Genomic DNA, 15893 nt, shown 5'->3' with positions numbered 1-15893 from the left:
AGAAAACACAGTGCTGTCTGAGAACGAAGTCCTCCCTACTATCAATAGACGCAGCAGAAGCAGATTTATCTCGCATGAGTTTCCATGGTAAACTACATTAATGAAAAATGCCTCATTTCTGAATTGCATCACAAGAGAGCAATTGTAATGGAAGTAACAATGAGATATGTAGGTGATAATGTTCTTCCTCCTCAATGCAGCAGAATGGGAGGAACATACCCCTGTTGTGCAGTAAATGCCAATAGGTGTAGCCAAAGTGTTTATTGTTCTGAAGCCCTCAGGAAATTTGGGTAACAACTAAAGCCAATTTTTCTATTGGATCATTCAGTGAAATGAATGTTCATTATAACATAGAGAAATGAAACAATGTAAGGTCATTTTAAATTTAAATATATTTTAGCAAGTAGAGCAAGGACTGCCACATTATTCTCTCGGTAGGGTGTGAGCTGCTGTATCAGTTAGCATCTGTTCTTTGCAATTCCTCCAGTCAAATGCAATGATTTAGTAAATACACAAAAAGCCGTAATTCTGCAAATTATAATTTTTCCTGAGGTGTTTTTTTCTAGCTGGTATACAGTAGATGGCACTGGTGGAATAAGATGATACATGGCAACTTGTAGAAGGTCTACAACCTCCATAATGTTCCATCAGGTTTTAAATGTCTGAAAGGACCCCACAACTTACCTGGGCAATCTGCCCCTGTGTTTCCCCAGTCTTATAGGAAATTATTGTTTTCTTACATTCAGATGGAATTTACTCTATTTCAATTTGCATCCGTTGCCTCTTGTCACTGGACACCACAGAAAAGAGCCTGGTTCTCTCTGCTTTGCACCATCCCTTCAAGTATTCATACATGTTGATAAGATCCCACTTTAAACCTTCTCTTCTCCAGCTGAACCATGCCAGTTCTCTCAGCTTCTCCTCACATTTCCTCACCCACCCCACCCCATATTCATCTCTGAGGTGTTTTGCCGGACTAACTCCAGTATGTCCATATGTTTTTTGTACTGAGGAGCCCAGAACTGGACCTGATGCTTCAGATACTGACTAGAAGGGCAGGATTGCCTCCTCTGGTGTGCTGGCAAGGTGTTTCTTAGTGTGGCTCAGGGAGGTTTGGGCTTCCTTTGCTGCAAGAACATATTGCCTGTCAGGACACCCAGGTCCTTTTAGAACTTTGCATTTGCCTTGTTTGCCCATTTCTCCAGTCTGTTGAGGTCACTCTGAATGGTAGCACAACCATCACATCTAATAACCAGTCCTCCGAGGTTTTCTTACCACGTGTAAATATGCTGAGGCTGAACTCTGTCCCACCATCCAGGCTGTTAATGAAGATGTTAAACAGAACTGGGTCCAGTATCAATGGTGTTAGTCTGCCAGCCTCAGGACAGACACTGCTGCTGATTACAGTCCTGGACATCAGTACTTAAACCATGTTTCAGTGTTCATTTATCAAGTCTGTATTTAATAATTTTGTCTATGGGGGTGTTAGGAAATATTTTCCAGGATTAGCTGTTCCAACACCTTCCCAGGGACAGAAATGAGGCAATCCAGCCTGCAGATCCCTGCATTCTCTTTCTTGCCATTCCTGAAGACAGGAGGGACATTTGCTTTCATCCAGTCCTCAAGAACCAGGAGGAACCCTGGAGAAGGAACCTTGGGAACTCCACCATCTCAGAAGCTAAGGCAGCCCTAGCCTTCATGCCCCAAACCAACTCTTTCTTGTTCGTGAATCCCAGATCCAGCAGAGCACCTCTTCTCATCAGCTCCATGACCACTTGTCTTAGGAAGTTGTTATCAATGCATTCCAGAAACCTCCTGGATTATTTTTGCCCTGCTGTGCTGCTCTCCCAGCAGATACCCAAGTGTTTAAAGTTTCCAGGGGGAATCCAAACTTGCAAACATGAGGTTTATTCCCAATGTCTGAAGAAAATCTCATCTGCTTCTTGATTACATATAACAGACACCTAACATAATGTCACCAGTATTGGTCTCTCTATTAAACCTAATCCACTGCTTCCCATCTGGCTCACCACCCACTCCAAGGCAGTGCCATGTTCACTCCTGCTCTCTCACATAAAGGGCATCTCCCCTTCCTTGCTATCCTAGTTTTAAGCTGAGCCTTGGCTCTGCTTGAGCCACAGCCCCTGCTGCACCACCACCAGGACCCTGCCTGGCCTCAGGCCCCACCAGGCCAGACTTGGACCATGGTCTGTGGATTAAATTCACAGCTTCATCTTGCATCTGCCTCTTGCTGGCCCCCAGGTTTCCCCACTCTACCTGGGCAGGTTCTGGCTGGGGAGACCCTGACCTGCCAGCCCCATGAGGACCTTTGGTTTCCAGGTCTTCAGCACCCATGGAGCCACCAGCCCACGAGACAACCCGACAGACTAAAGAACTGGGTTTTATCCAGCTTAAGTTGGGCAAAATAAAGTACATCTTTCTTCTGAATTAATGCAGACACCCCGTACCTACCCAATATAAATCATAGAATCATACCATAGAATGGATAGGGCTGGAAAGGGCCTTAAACATCATCTACTACAAATGCCCTTGCGTGGGCAGGGGCACCTCCCACTGGACCAGGTTGCTTAAGACCCCATCCAGCCTGGCTTGGAACACTTCCAGGGAGGGGGCAGCCACAGCATCCCTGGGTAACCTGTTCCAGCATCTCACCACCCTCACAGTAAGCATTTTTTTCCTAATGTCCAGCCTAAATCTCCCCTCTTTGACTTCTAAACCATTGCCCCTTGTCTCCTCACTACACACTCAATCAAAAAGCCCTACCCCAGTTTTCTTGTAGGCCCCCCTCATATATTGGAAAGCCACAAGTCAAAATGAAAACAACGCGTGTTTCTGCGTTTTTCACATGTTTTTCTCATTTCACCATTCTTGAAGCACAAAATATTTACTAAAAGAGCACTCAGATATTTTTACACTGCTGGGAGATTGTTGGGACAATGATACTGTTCAAAGTGATCGCAACAGAAAGAAACACGACTTGTGTTTTAGAAGAAACCTGCTTCAGAAACACTGTGGTTTGTCAGGTAGGTACATGAGCTTCCCCAGGATGATGTTTATTTGATTTATTTTGGTGCCTTTGTGCTAATAATTACTACTCCTGGCTAAAAACTACAAAGACAAGGCTAAAAAAATCAAGGAAAAATCCTTAGGCAGAAACTGACTGCTAAGTAAAAAAACAAAAACCAAAAAACATGCCCAATGCTTTCACAGGGGTATTATAAGGAGGGATATGAAGTAATTTAAGGTTCTGAGACAGAACAAAGAACACAGATGGTGAATCTCTTTTAACATCACTCTGAAGTTCTAAGACTCTCTTGGTGTTAACTAAGTATGCTGGACATCCCAAATTTTATTTATTCAGCTTTTATTGAGAAGGGTCTTTAGGAAGACAAGGTAAGTCCCCAGAGCTACTATGTAAGGTTAGCCACTGCTTGGTAACATCTGCACACTCACTCTGATCATTAAATCCTAGTTCTGAATTTTCCAGCTTTTATTAGCACTTTAAATATTACAGCCCAACCAATTTGGTTTTATTCCAGTTTCAGGTTTAATAGCAGTGCTGAAAAAGTGAAGCCGAGTGGAACCTTTTATTTCCAAGCACACTGTAAAAAGCATTTTGATAGAAGATCTTAAACAAGTTACAAGTTTCTACTCTGATATGCGAATAAAAGAAGACAGAGCAATTTCCTAGGGCCGTGGCTTTGAGCCTGGGTGACAGCAAAGGTCCAGGCAGCCCTTCACTCCCCCTTCCCCATTACCGGATGGAGAAGAGGGAATCAACCTCGAACCTTCTGGGTCAAAATAAGGACTATGGGGGTTCCACTCACCAGTTGAGGTCACTGACAAAACAGATTCAACTTAGGGAAAAAAATCAATTGAATTTACCATTAATCAAATCAAAGCAGAGCAAAGAGAAAACACAAACCAGACTTTAAATATTTTTTGCCCAACCCCCTTCTTCCCAGGCCCAAATTACTTTGTTTTCAAAATCTTTACCTTCCCCCTCCCCAGCTGCACAGGGGGGACAGGGAGTGGGGTTTACAGTCTGCATGTCACAGCTTTTTTTAATGCCACTCTTTCCTCCTCAGGGAGAAGGATTCCTCACCCTAGCATGGGGGCCCTTGCCATGGGAGAAAGTCCTTCATGATCCCCTCCAACCTGAGTCCCTCCCACCAGACGCAATCCCTCAGGGACAAATTGCTCCAGCAAGAGCCAGGGACTACCTCAGGAACAGTCCCCTCCATGGCTGCAGGTCCACAACATCTGCTCCATGATCTTCCACAGGCTGCAGTTCCACAGCTGCTCCCATGGGATGCTTCATAGATGACAGGTCCACAGCATCTGCTCCACTGCGATCTCCATGGATGCAGGGGACAGGCTGTCATCTCACCACGGGATGTAGAGAAAAATCTCTCTTCAGGCACCCTCTCCCCTCTCCTTCCTCACCAGCCTAGGTGTCTGCTGCTGCATTGCTGTCCTTAGGTGTTGTTCTCTTATTCTCATGGTGTTCTCTCTCCCTTCAAGTGTTTCTTTTCCTCCCCCTCTCCTCTGCCTTGCTCTTAATCACCAGGTGTTTCTCCTTCTTGAATATGTTAATCCAAGAGCCAAACATCTCTTGTGTCCCTGATGGTCTGAGGCAGGGCCAGGCATTTTGGAGCAGGGAGAGCTATTCTAAAGCTATTTACGTGAGCCACTCCTTGGGGACCCCTTCCCTGCTACCAGAAATGGCACAGCATCAATCCAGAACACCCAGCTAGCTGGACAAAACATGGCTGGGATTGTCAAGTGGTCTAAGGAGTTACATAGTCAGCCTAGGGAAGCAGAAAAAGGACCCTCCATGGTACCAGAGGATAGAGAACATCTGGTAAGTCTTACGCTAACAATTTAAGGGGTTGTTATCCCTGCATTACACATGCACCACTCTAGCTTGGAATAATTTCCATTCAGCTTTTGCACAAGATGCACAACTGACAGGTCTGGGAAATCATTCCTAGATCCTTTGCTGAGCTTTGGGACTGCACAGTCTTATCTTCCCCTTCATTGTATGTCATGGTGTTGAGTGAAGAAGCGGGCAACCTCTTGGCTTTCCAAACACTCTGATGCTACGTAACACACGTATTGTTTTCCCAAACACTGTTTTGGCAGTTACTTTATGAACACCTCCTGCCAGCAGCCAGGAACAACCTAGCTTCCCCTGCAAAGGATGATAGCAGCAGGCAGCTGGAGTCTTCACCTTCTTCTGAAAGTTCAGCTCAAGGTCTATAGCTCAGGGCAGTCAAGAGCAACCACCTCCAAAAAGGTGAGAGCAGAGCAGCTGTGGGCAGTGTAGCAGTGTAAAATGAAAAGTGCTGTTTCACTGACCTTCCCCAGTGCTTCAGTCCATTCTCCTGGAGAGAGTCCAAATTTTCAGAATTTGTGGGAATAGCTGGCATTGCAAAAGTAGGAGTAACAAAGTATGCTGAAATTTTTACCTAAGCCTGGCTGTAAAAAAACTGGCGAGTTATGAGAAGGAAAGAAAACGGCAAATGACAATAGAGGAAAAAAGGAAATTTAACTCTACTTCTTTTGTAAAATTTCACAAAAGGCAGCTAGCTTCTCTGAGCTCGGGTGTAACACTGTCAGGAGTGATGTGGAGTTAAAAAGAACAAGACAATGGCATTAAATATAACCTATTCCTATTCGTACAGTGAAAGCTGGCCCCCATCCAAGGCATTCACACAGAGCTACAAAATCCCCTCCTCCTCAGAACCAAAACACACAGTAGGGATGTTTGGTGATACAGATGAGAAGTGAGAAAAAGAATGAAAATAGCTTGAGGTATTCTAAATTCTTCTCCAAAATATATACCCAGCAGGGATGAATATGAATCATCAGTCAGAAGGGCACATAAATTATCATCCTCCCTCCGCTGGTTTTATTTCACTTGCTTTTAAATTTGTTGAAGGATTGATTTGTTTTGTTTTAAGCAGGGGAGTATGCACGCTATTTGGGTTACATTCAGCCCTCAGAATTTTCTGACATATAAGGCACATGAAACAAGTCATTCTTTGTTCACCCTCATAAATCACCATACAACAAAATCATTGCCCCTGCTGCCTGCAGGTGACTGACTGAAAAAATGAGTTCTGACACTGAAAAGATTATGACAAAGAATAGGGCACTAAAATATTCTGTTTAAGAAAACAGAGCCTGATGTGGAAAAAGAAAAGGTTAACTTCTCTCCGATTAACTTTTGGGGCAAAGAACTCTAGCTCATCAATTTGAAGCTGATGCTTCATGTCAGCAATTTATAAATTTAAGTAGGATTCACATTTTCTGAGAAGCAGGAATGAGAGTTTATCAAAGGAGATGAGATTCATTTGTCTGTACTTTTTCCTTTACGCTATGTACAGAGTAGGATGCCATGTCATGGTAGTACAGAGCATTCACCATCTGCTGCTGGCTGAACTCTCACCAGGACTGAGTTTCTAGTTACTAGATCCCTGCATTTCAAAAACACTAGGACATCCTAATAGTTCATTCATCTTAAGTAGTGTGATATTCAGTGCTCCATCACCTAGAAAATATCCATGAAAATTAAGAGCGATCTCCAAAATATTGAGTCAGGTGCCTGCAGCCTGTAGAAAAAGAATATGGGTTATATGAGCTCTGCAACAACCAATCCACTGAATGGAGCAATACCTTAACTGTGCCACAAACAATGCCAGCTGAGAGGAATGGGAAATTTTGCAGAACTTAGGTTTGTAGTGCAGACATATGATCAGATGTGAAACAGATTCAGAGACAAGAAACATCTTTTGCATTGAACTACCTAAGAGAGAATGATACAGAGAGATTGATTACACAGAGAGAATGATGCGAAGGTTCTCTTTGGAAGAGACCTTAAAGATCATCCAGTTCCAACCCTCCTGCATGACCATGGCCATGGCCACCTCCCACCAGACCAGGTTGCTCAAAGCCCCAACCAACCTGGCCTGGAACACTGCCAGGGAGGGGGCAGCCACAGCTTCCCTCGGCAACCTGTGCCAGTGTCTCACCACCATCAGGAATGAATTTCTTCCTAATATTCAATCTAAATCTACTCTCTTCCTGTTGAAAGCAACTACCACTTGTCCTGTTACTACACACCCTTAAAAAAAGTCCTTTCCCAGCCTTCCAGCAGGCCTCCTTCAGGTACTGGAAGGCTGCTATAAGGTCTCACTGGAGCCATCTCTTCCTCAGCCTGAGTAATCCCAACTGCCTCAATCTACCTCCACAGGAGAGGTCCTCCAGCCTTCTGATGATCTTTGTGGCCCTCACTCTGTTTCCTTTGCGAAAAAACAGTGCTGGCAAGAAATAGATGCCTCACATACTCTTTTGGTGTCATGGACTGCTGAATTCTTAGCTGCCCGTGAAGAATAAAAAGTGCCTTTGTCATAACCAGATGGCAAAGCTCTGCACTGGTTGGGCTGCACAGCTCTCTGGCATGCAAGCAACTACATCATTGACCAGAAAACAGGCTTTTCTGTTCAGCTTCTATCTGCTGATTTTAAAATATAGTAATACTCACTGTTAATTTGTTAGGTATCATTAGGAAATGCTTAGAAAGTCTGCAATTTTGAGGGGACTGAGACTGTAACTTCCAGACAAGTCCAGGCAGGGAATAAGTAATGTTCAGTTCAGCCACAGTCACAGTGTTTTTAAATATGCAGAACAGAAAATCTTTAGGCACATAATTCATCTTCAGGTAAAAACTGGAGGATCTATTGCTTTTTAGGCACACAGAGACTGAATGGAGATTTTTTTGGTAACTTTTCCTATTAAAATTAGACATCTATGTTCTTTTGAAGTACACTTTAGGCACCTAGGCAATATTTTCAGATTTTTTCCTTACTGTAATTTTCGTATGTTGCTGTATTATATTTCATGTCATTCCCACTCTTCTATCCTCGAGGTTATCTATTTTTTCCTACATGACATTGTAGTTCTCTTCTGTATTGACGCATGACCCAGTTCCACATCAGATATCATTAGTTCAATCCTACTTCTCATGCCGAAATCATTAAAGAAAATACTAAGATGTACTCCAAGGCTGATTAATGAAAAATGCTTCTAGTAGTTTCCTTCAACCCATTACATCTTTTTTTCAGTGTTGCCCATTTTCAGCATCACTTTTATACAGCTCCCTATCTAAGAGTTTGTACCTCTGCCTTAATAACGAGCACTTTCCTACAGGCATCATTTCATATGCTTTAGTCATAAATTAGTCTGTCTCAGTGGGATTATTCCCATTTAACATCAGATGTCTTTAGGGTGGTGATCTACAGCTGTGGTAGTCACCCCTGGCTAACTTTAGGGTCAATGGAGAGAAATAAACACTTGTAGGTGTGAGTCATCTGACTTATTTTAGACATTTACTTAAGGATGGGATGAATCATACCCTAAAAGGAACTATTTTCTGACATTGCTAAAAAGCAAGCATTGGGTGACTAGTTTAGAAGTAGATGTCTCCAGAGCAGACACGTGCATTTATTCAGATGAATCCCATCATTCATTACCAAACAAACTGGATTTTTCATATATCTCTGCTTTATAAAATCAGTTATCAAAAAGATTATTTTCATTATTCTAGCATAAATTTCCCTTGGTAAAGCTTACTGCATTTTATATAATTTTTGTGTATGTTATAAATTATTCTTTCTGGTCTTATCTTGCATACTGGTCTGCTGTTGCTCAGTATTTTCAAACTGAGTAAATTATCCTCATGTGTTTTTCTTCTATCTGCAGAGCAGATAGAAGAAAATTTCCATTTCCTGTGCATCCATTCTGATATTTATTCATTTCTATTTATTGTTATATGTTTATTTATGCATAACTGCATGCTATATAATACTGGTCTTGCCTTTATACTTATGTTTTACAGTTCCTAGTAAAGTGATGGATATGCTAAAAATTAAGACCAACCAATGCCAGAAGTTTGGAACACAAGAGATTCATTACTAAATACGTTTTAGAAGGAAACAGTATTCATATGTAGGTTCTGTAGTTGTCTGTCTTTGGCATCAAAATCCAAATAACTGGTAAGGGTAATAAATGCAGATAAACATTCATTTTATATTCAGTGAATCACAACAGTTATCAAAATCTGTAAAATGAGTGGAGGAGAATGTAAAATTACTCAGTAGCACATGACCCCAGAGCACTGAGCAATCTCCACTACCCAACTCCTGTTTAATGTGAAGCCTCTTTTTGCAAGTAGATGCACTAGAAAATGATCTATCTGGTGTTTAGGAGCTTAATTTCAAAATTACCTTATTAATACCAAAAAAGTATCATTATTAACAATAGCAATTATGAATGTGTAAATATCACTAGATTGCCATATTTTTCCGAAATAATAAACTGCAAAATTCAACATAATATTAAAATCATTAATAGACTGTAGTAAGATGTTTTTTTCATACCCTCAACAGTCAAGAATCATACATAATGTAATAGCATACTTTGCAGCTGGTAACAGCAGGCCAGATTACAAGAGATACTTTAAATGTGTATTTATTAACAAGAGGAAAAGGTCTTTCTACTGATTTGAAATAGTTTCTGAGAGAAAAGATGAAGAGACTATCATTATAAAATGTAATGGTAAATGGAGAATCCTGGAAAGAGTGTCCTAGGATGCTGTTTTCCCCTGTATTTGATCCATATTTACTGAGAACCTGATAAAAATCTGACAGTCAGCTGAAAAGCTCCTGCTGAAGCCAATGGATTTTAGACCAGTGTTGGAGTGCCAGAATAAAGTAGCTGAAATTATTGACAGGGATGTGGACTTGAGATGAAAAGTAAATTATGTTTAAGACCATGTATATAACATGTTAAAACAAGAGATGAGACTGAAGTGCAGATTTTTATACCATGTGGAGTCCTCTCAGATTCCTTTCTCCATTCAACTACCCCCAATAGCTTTGCATCTGTGGTTTGATTCAAAAGCTTTGCAGAAATAGATGTCAGGTATGAAGTGCAGCATCTGGAGGCTTCTGTAGACCCAACAATCAATCTGGATTCATACATCAGGCCATAGTTAATTAAAATAGTATGGATTAATAATGTAAGTAGCTCTTTAACAATACATGGATAAACATTTTATACAGGAAACTGGGTGACCAGAAAACATTCTCAGTGAGAACATTCACACTAAAGAAATGTGTCAGAGCTTCCTGTGAGCAAAACTGGAGAAGCCAGCTCGTTCATAAATGAGCTTTTTAACATTTATTTAATGTAAGAGTGAGGCAGTTGTTTATTATCAGTAGATTTATTCATCTACCTCATATAGACTATTATAATTTAGTATTGATGACATCTCATTACATACGTGAGGCTGATTTTATGTCAGAGTTAAAACAATAAAAGATTATTTATGCTTTGCAGCAGTACTTATATTGTGGCTTATATGTGCAGACTGTCCCAAGCCTCTCCTTAAAGCTTTTATCTTTAAACTTAGGCAAATTAAGTAAGGTTGATCTTAGGTTAGCTAACTAATAATGATGGGTAAAATGTAGGGTTTTAATTCAAATTTTCTCTCCTTTTCATTTTTTTTCCTCCCTTGTTTATTATTATCATAAGCATTGTTAATGGATTTCATATTATTGAAATACAAATTCTTGATGTAGTATCTGTACTGCATTATCCTTCATATGTTTATTGTATCATATATTTAAGATTATAATTGAAAATAAAAAATGTTACCCTGAGAGGCTTTTGTCTGGGGCTGGCTCCTGGAACTCGCTCTCAGAGGAACTCATGCCTCAGAACTGACATGGTTTCTAGTGTCAAAGGAGACAGCTTTTGTTAGATCATCATTCAGCTTCTTTTAAAGCAAATCTCTGAAATAAATCTGGGGATCTAGGGATATCTGGTTTTCTTCCTGTTGACTACATAGAAACCCAGAATGAATAACTCAGATGTAGCTAAAGAGCTACGAGTGTTCACAAATGAAACCCACTTCAAGTGATGTAAATTTACAGCTGTCTGTTGTCTGATGGTCTTCTCAGAAGGGGTGATATAAATCCCATCCAAAACTCCATCCCACATCTTCAGGACCAGTTCCAGCAGATAGGAAAAAGAATGAACAGGACACTTTGGGCACTGAAAGATTTTGCAGCTCTAGCCATCTGAAAATCTACCATCATTTTCTGAACAACATTGCTTGCTTGGAGAAATTGTAAATTCTGAGACAATCGGAATAAAATTTTGAAGCAGGAACTTCCTAAAGGGTTGCAATCTTTTTTGAAGGCAAGGCCCACTAAAACTACATAGCCTGTCCATGACCAGAAAACTCTCTGACGATGCAAAACATGTAGGAAAGGGCTATCAGACAGCTAAATGTCAGACAAAGACTTTGTGTGGTGCTTAACAGCAGCTGTGTCCATAAGGCTGTGCTAGAACAACAGTTGCCAGCATGGTGTGTTCTGCCTCCCATCCTTTTTCTGTACATACAATAGTTTCCTGGTGCTCTCCTCCTTGTGTCCCCAGGGAGGCTGATGAGGAAAATATGACAGAAAATGCAGGCTTCTGAATGACCTGCAGGGTCTGTGCCACTGAGCTCACACTGACACACTGACCTGCATGGCTCACAAATTCCATCTTGACAGCTTGCCCTCAAGCCACTGATTTGCCCTCAACACATGGTGTGGACACACTTAGTTGTAGTCTGGGAATGACTGGCTGTTGGCAAAGTTACACCTCGACAGTGTTCCCACTGCAGAGGGAAAATCCCTGGCCTTTTTAGGAGCCAGGTAGGAATAAATTATTGTGACCCACAGCTTTAGATCTAAATCAGACCTAAATTTCAAGAGGGGGCAATAGCAAATTTACAGCTTAGTTGCTCCTGTAACTTCAGAACACTTAGCAGTGTGACTTGGTTAGCATCATACTAAACACTTGAGAATCAGCAGCATAAATATACCTGAAGGTTCATTCTGAAAACACAGTCTGGTTAAAAGTCCAACATGGTCCTTGTTCACTTAACCCAGTGGGCAGTGTTGTCAAAATAGCATTTGTGTTGCTGGTAAGAACAAACAAGCACTTAGTCTTTCCTGTTTTTTTCCTTTTCTTTCCTTTTTTGTTTGTTTGCTTGTTTGTTTGGGTAGGGGGAGCAAGGGGGGTTGGGCTCACTCTTTAATTTAGAGTATAATGAAGGGCCTGGAGAACATCTGATGAATTCCTTTTAATACAGAGTGGATTTAAAAGCTAGTTACAGCCTTTGTGAGTTTAACCAGCTGTTCTGATTGAAACAGAGACCTTCCTAATTCATTCTTCATCCTATAGATGCTTCTGTTTGACCTAATTATGTGTGACTGCAAGTGTCAGCCTTTCTTAAATGTATTTGAATTGTGTGCTAGGAAAAACAGTACAAAAGCTTTGAAAACCTAAGATGTTCCATACAGGCAATCTACAGAGCCTTTTATTTGCTTACTCTGTGCATCACTGGTGGTTTCAGAACTATATGAAGAAAAATATTATTTTTTTTAAATATCAGACTTGGTTATTTCTGTGTCAGATCAGTGTTATAAGGACTGAAACAGAGAATAGGGGCACTTGGCTAACACCTGTTGTGTAGCAAGGTAGTTAAATGGCACAGAGACCACAGCAGACTAAATTTACATGGCAGCTACTGTGTCATGTTGGAAGGGTTTTCTAGTAAAAAGAGTCATAATGTAAAGCTGGGTAAATATGGAGTGTCTACACTAGTGGAAAGGTCAGGATGCACAAAGATGTGGGGAATGAGCTATCATCCAGATTAAAGATGCTGCTTGAGATATGGGATTGAAGAAGACAGAACAGTTCTCTGCCCGGCAGGGTCTGGGGCAACACTCTGCTGCCACACTGTATGGCTCTGACTGTCTGACACAACCAACTCTGTGCTGGATGGAGATCAATCAAACATGAGATATATTTCAAAAGTAATACTAAACCAATGCAATTAATAAACATAAAAAAAAAAAAAAAAAAAAAAAAAAAAAAGTAATTATAAAGCATCCCAAACCATTTCATTAAAGTAACAATAAACAAATGCAACAAAAGACCACTAAAACCACAGTTTTTAACAGTGATGGTCAGGGCTGTGACCTGAAATGAGCTGTTTGTAACACATTTGATTGAGTTGCCTTTATCTCATCATTATTTGTTTGTTTCCCACCTTTGATTGAGTCACCTTTATCTCATCAATATTTCATGTTACAAAAGCTGACTTGAACTGCCTTATAGGTACAGTTTCCTTGTAAAAAACAGAGCACCCTGAGAAGACCCGCCTGCTCTTCAAGGTTCTGTTCATGAAGCTGAACAAGCACTATCTCCCAAAAGGTACACACTTTTCTGAGCAGAGTCAACAGTTTAGAAGTGTCCAGTGACCAGCTGGTGACATTCAGCTGGCGATGTGCAGTTGGTAGCATGGAATTGTTCCTTAGTGACCCAGCATTGTGTAATGGGATAAGTCCAAAGGAGGGCAACCAGGCTGGTGAAGGGACTCGAGCACAGATCCTATGAGGAGAGGCTGAGGGAGCTGGGGGTGTTCAGCCTGGAGAAGAGGAGGCTCAGGGGAGACCTCATCACTCTCTACAACTCCCTGAAAGGAGGGGGTAGCCAGGGGGGGGTTGGTCTCTTTTCCCAGGCAACTCTCAGCAAGACAAGAGGGCACGGTCTCAAGTTGTGCCGGGGGAGGTTTAGGTTGGACATTAGAAAGAATTTCTTTACTGAGAGGGTGATCAGACATTGGAATGGGCTGCCCAGGGAAGTGGTGGATTCTCCATCCCTGGAGATATTTAAAAAGAGCCTGGATGTGGCACTCAGTGCCATGGTCTGCTAACTGCAGTGGTAGTGGATCAAGGGTTGGACTTGATGATCTCTGAGGTCCCTTCCAACCCATATGACTCTATGATTCTGTGATTCTAAGAGGTGAAGTCATTTTCACTTCCATTTGTGCCAAAATATGCTTCCTGGGAGATAGGAGGGTAGTATCCAGCAGTATTAGCCACTCATTGGAGAGACGACTCAGACTGCATATGAAATGGAGTTAGAAGAATCCTCTCTTCCTTGTTACATGGTCTTCTGTTGCTTTTTCTCTCTCCAGTGTGCACCCCTTTCTTTCATTATTAAATTCACTTATTTGATTAATCATTTGATAGTGAGAATATACCACTCTCAGACAGCCTGCTTTGCTGCATTTCTTGGAGCAATGAGGGAATCTCACATGTCTGTTAAGACACCTACAAGCTTAGTGTGGTCATTCCTACTGAATCAAAATCTGGGAATTAAGTAAATGTTTCATTTAGGGTAAAAGCAAAGTACTTTAATGTATTTCCTTGTATTTGTTTACTATGTATTTTATTCTTCCTGTATACTACAGCAAACAAATCTTCAACCAATGCCCATCCTTTTCCTTAAACAATGTGAGACTGACTTTGCTTACATTATATAAAGGTTATATATACATTATATACCACTCTGACAGTGGTTGCAGCAGCCAGTCCTCACCAAAGGCAATAGCAGATGCCATGTCTCTTGGGCAGCTTTTGGGTTTTATTTTGTTATTTATGATCCATATATCATAGGATGAATACCATGCTTGGGGGGACTTCTATTTATAAGTGCAAGCAAAATTCTGCTGCTAAATTCTGCTGATCCCTCAGAACTTCTGTGTTCACAAACAGGCATCAAATGTGTCAGCAATGTATACCAATGAGCCCTTTGCAGCAGATGTAACATTTAAGGAGCAGAATCCTTGTGTGGTAGCCGCCTTATTTCTATAGCAGAGCAAACAAGATGGTAGAGGTGCCTTCCACATTGAGCATTAACTTCTCAGAAGTCAGCTACAGATTGCTCCCTGCTTACTGCTCCCTTAATACCCCCACCCCTATAGCAACAAACGAGGAACCTGATATTTTAGATTTGCTGTGCGTGATGCCTTCTAGTGAAGCTGGTTTGGATTTGCTGCTGATGGTTTTGAGTGTAGAGCCAGGAGGGCCCCCGCTGCCACTCCCATGGTGAAGGGAACTAATGAAATGCAGCACAGGTCAGTGAGAAGGAAGACAGAGGCAGGCACTTCAGCTGTCACACGCCTTTTGTTCTGGTATTCTAACTCACCAGGGTCACTCTTCTGTCTTAGGAACAAGAAACATTTGCTGCCATGAGTGTTCTGCTTTTCTGAAGAGATTAGTGCACTTTTGCAGTGCTACAATACAGCTGCCACTAGGAAAAAAATTTTCCTGCTGTAGTATCTCAAGTGTAGCACTGTGTGTGCTGTTTAGAACCCTCCCAACTATTCCTCTTCTCTACAGCATAGCTAACTGGGCATGTCTATTATCCTAGAAAACTGCTACAAGCATTTTCCTACTATTCAGCAGGATTAGCTCTAATGTGTACCTATAGGAGAGAATCTAGTGGCAGATTAATTTGATTCTGCCGCTAAAATATAACACACATCCTGATGTAAATACCAGTTTACCTAACTATGCTCCTTGCCACCATCTAGTGGGTGGCTGGACATTTTGTTTATCCCTACAAATTACTGGGTTACCTCTTGGGAGAAGCCACAAGAATATTTTGCATATGTGCCATACTTAAACGTACTTGTAAAAAATGGTTTTATTGCTAGCTGGCTCAGTAATACATCTATCTGCTACATGCTTTTATCAGAAGTACACTGCTAAGAGCCAAACATGACAAGTCTTGGCTCTGTATTTTGTTTAGCAAAACTGTCTTTGAAAATCTCAGCCCACTGAAAGCCCATAGGAATGTATGCACTGCTTTGGATGTAGAAGGCTGTGTCTCAACTTTACCTTTTACTTTTGCAAGAGAACACATTGCATTTCAACCAAACATATGTATATGTATGTGTA

Source organism: Heliangelus exortis, chromosome 1 (assembly GCF_036169615.1).
Source record: "Heliangelus exortis chromosome 1, bHelExo1.hap1, whole genome shotgun sequence".
Lineage (NCBI taxonomy): Eukaryota > Metazoa > Chordata > Aves > Apodiformes > Trochilidae > Heliangelus > Heliangelus exortis.
Note: the sequence above shows the minus strand (reverse complement) of the source record.